Here is a 4,091-nt window from a genome sequence, read left to right on the forward strand (position 1 = left end):
TTTTCTTTTCTTTTCTTTTCTTTTCTTTTCTTTTCTTTTCTTTTCTTTTCTTTTCTTTCTTTTTTTTCTTCCCTTCCTTTTTTTTTCTTACTTCTTCTTTCCTTCTTTTCCTTCAATCCCTTTCCTTCTTTCCCCTTCCCTTAATCTTAAAAGCGGAATGATAAAACCTAAACCCTGAACCCATACCTTAAACCTTCCCTTCTCTTTCTTTTCTTCCTCCGATTTTTTCGACATTTTTAATCACTTCGTAAATTTCTGTATGTAATTTTTTTTTTCTTTTTTCCCCTTTTTTTTTTCATTTCCCTTGCCGCAGCATATCGCGCGCTTCTTTTAAAAAAAAAAAAAAAGGACACCATATTTCAGCGTTGGAGCATATTTATAAAATTTGTCCTTACTCCCTCCTTCCCGTGGCCACATGAGCAAGACTTTAGTGAATTGAGGATGCGCAAGAAGAATTGACAAGTGGTATAAAAAAAAAAAAAAAAAAAGGCAAAGGGGAGGACCAGTGAAGGACAGTTCCTATGCTACAGCCTCTATATTCATTCAACATTTAATCATTATAGTACCATACGAAAAATGTGTTCCATACTGTTCATATCTTCGATGGGAAGGAAAGCATTACGTTCCATGGTAATATATATTTCTATGCCGTCTATTATTATTTCTTGCTCTAGGTGATGGTAATAATCGTCGTTCATTATATATGGTAGAATTGTCTGTTGAATAATGGGTAGAATTGTCCATTGAGTCCAATGCTGTTGAAGCAACTGTTGAGGCAGTTCCAGTCAATGTACTGAAGTTGCGTCCGATGGATCTCCTTTTTCTTGCGTTTCTTCCTCCATTGCTGTTTCCAAAGAGGTTTTTTATCCCAGAAGGTAAAAGATCATACTACGATAAGGATAAGGTGGGGGATGTGAGGAAGGTGGAAGAAAAAGATAGAAAGGAATACACAATATATGCAGAACATACCATACTCTATATTCATTCTTCACAAAGAAAAAAAAATTCCAGTGAATGCTATTAGTCGTATTTTTAAAGTTTGTGTGTGTACATGTATATATTGTGTATATTGTGTTGTGATAATAGTGGTGGTGGTAATTATTACTTTATATAAAAGGAAAGCGATCATCGGTAATCCAACTAATGTGGTCAGTACGGAAGGAACAATAGAACCGGCAACACTACCTCCACTAGAGGCTTCAGCAGGTCCTACTGAAGTGGTTGCTGCAGATACTGTGGCTCTATCTAGTTCATCCCGGGAAGTTATAAGCAAGTCCCTTGCCTGTGGTTTAATTTCCAGTTGCTGTGTTATTCCACACTCCGACTTTAGCAGTTGCTGAGGGTTGTGTGTTTCATAGTCCCCTTTAAATTTACCACAATATGTAGGATCAGCAGTAGCACCGTTATTGCAGAGTCTACGCACAAGCCCATATGCTAAATCAGCATCCTGCAGGTATTCCTTCAATTCTTCACTACAGGAGGATCCACTATTCCCTGACCTTGCTTCTATAGTTGTGTGGTCCCTATAGTGATCATATACTTTTTTCTCAAAATCGAAAGGGACACTGTCCATGCGGTTGCACACAATTTCACATTTATTAATATTAGGTAACTTCTGCAATTTCTCACAGACCATGTTCATACTACTCTGGAATAAACTAGTATCTAAGCTGTTCAATATCCTATACCCTATCCAGTAGTATAAAAAACCGCAACGCTCCCCCCCGGATAGAGTTTCTTTCCCCCCTTTACTTGCGTAACACCAGACTTTTTGGAGCTCATCAACATAACCCTGATTATCAGTATCTGTCATTAATAAGTTTTTTATTTCCTCAGGGAAACTATTATCGCCCTTACAGAGGTCCTCGGGTTTATCGAGTTCACCGTACGCTTTTCTTGAAGGTAAACAATCCAATTTTAGTTCCTATAAATACCATTATATAGATAAGGGTGTATTCCTATATATTTGTGCTGTACGTTATGGATAGAAAATATTACATGTTCGGAACACATATGAATTTGTTCCATATGAGTTAATGGCGAAACACAGAAAATAACTTGCAGTATTTTTCCTCACATTAAGCACTTACCTCATCAGAATCTAGATGGCAAGTTCCCGTGGAACCGGTACCAGAAGAACCGGGGTTCCAAGTTCCTGTAGAACCTGATCTTGGACTACCAGTGTTCTGGTTTCCCGTAGAACCGGGCACTAACTGACATTTTAATTCTAAATCCTCCTTACTTTCATAGTCCCCGAAAACCCCCTTAAAAACATTACACCAATCCTTCCACTCTTCCCCCTTGTTTCCTTTACATTTTGTACGTACAGTTCTATAAGCTTCTTTTATTTGTCGTAAATATGTGTGATATTTGTCATCGCACTTCTTTGTTCTCTCTATTCCTAATTGGAAACCCAGCATACCTTCGTCTACTTTGTAGTCCATCACTTCTTTGAATGCTTGGAAATCTTCCTTATTACCATAGGTTGTTGGGAAGTCAACGACATCTTCCTTTGAGCCATCATTAATATTTCCTTTGCATTTATTCATAATATCTGCGAAATTCCCTATGATCGTGGACGTTGATATTTTATCACCCATCCAATAATAAAAAAAACTAAGATCCTCACTGTTCTCTCTATCACTCTTCCCATCCCCACTTATATAACATAGGCTTCTTATAATTTGATCAACTGTGTCCACATTAACACCAGCAGTTGTTAATGTTGTTTTTATTTGCTCCCCGTATTTTTGTTTTGTACAGTACTTCTGCTGATATAGGTCTAGTCTTCTGTATACGTCCCGCGAATGTAATTGATTCAAACTATCGCCCTATAAATGAATTCAGTGAAATATTTATTTGCTACCCTTTTCTTTCATTATATTTTATATAGAGTATTATATGTTCATACTACAGGATTATTTGTTCCAAGTATGAACTAACCGTGAGTTCTGGCTCCCCTCCCGACATTGTTCATGTGGACTCTTCCTGTATGTAGTAAATAAACTCTACAGTTGTTTATGTGTTTATATAGAATAAATGTTCAAATACTTGATATGCTAAGTAATTACGGAGAACACATTTTGGTCCTTCCTATTATATATATTCTTCTTTTTTTCGGACGATAACAAATGCATTTGTACCATATTGGCATATTCCCATTTAGGCGAAGAGCAGGAATGAATGTTATAGGAAGTAACAGATTGAAGGGATGCAGGAAACTGCACTTTCCCATATATTCCCCATCGGCTATATTGTTCAATTGTACGTGATAAACACAAAACATTATATTATTATTTACATGCTCCCCTTATAATGTACACAGAAACGCAACTAAACCTTTAGGAAGAAAGGTAATATGTACTGCTTATTTTACATTCTATTAATGTTTGAAAAAAAGAATGCTAGAACCTGTTAACATATATAAAGTATAATACTTCCACAGAAAATGTTTCTTCCTTCCGGTCACATGTGAACCTTTATTCAAAATGAGCAAATGGAGAGTGCACATGTATAAAATTAGTATAGGGGAATATAATACGAATAATTTCGTATATAATATTTCAGAAAAAAGGAATTTATATACTCCTATGAGAACATTCCATAGTATATCTTATCATTTGTTTATTATGCTTCACGTATTATATTTTTTTTTTCCTTTTCCCTTTTGATAGGTACCGTGTGAATTGGCCATATGCGATACACATCATGTTATTTGAGCTATTCTAGTTCTAATACACAATACTACTGACATATTAATGTATACTATTTTTTCTTTAATCCTCCTGCTCTATAATAATGAAGGATTCCGGCGTATTAGGGCCGCTCAAACGAATTAAACGAATTGAACGATTGAACGGAAGGAAAGAGGCCTTATAGGGTTAAAGATCATTTTACTGCTTAATTATTTGAAGCTTCTAAAGTTTAAAAGTGGTTTAGGCTTCCTGGGCTTAGGGATCAGGGTTCCATTGTATGGTGTTCAGTGTTTAGGGTTTCAGGGATTAGGGTTCAGGGTTCTAGATTTAGAGTTCAGCATTTAGGGTTCAATATTGAGGTTTCAGGTTTTTTGGTTCAGCGTCCAGTGTTTAGGG

This window comes from Plasmodium coatneyi, chromosome 10 (genome assembly GCF_001680005.1).
Source record: "Plasmodium coatneyi strain Hackeri chromosome 10, complete sequence".
NCBI lineage: Eukaryota > Apicomplexa > Aconoidasida > Haemosporida > Plasmodiidae > Plasmodium > Plasmodium coatneyi.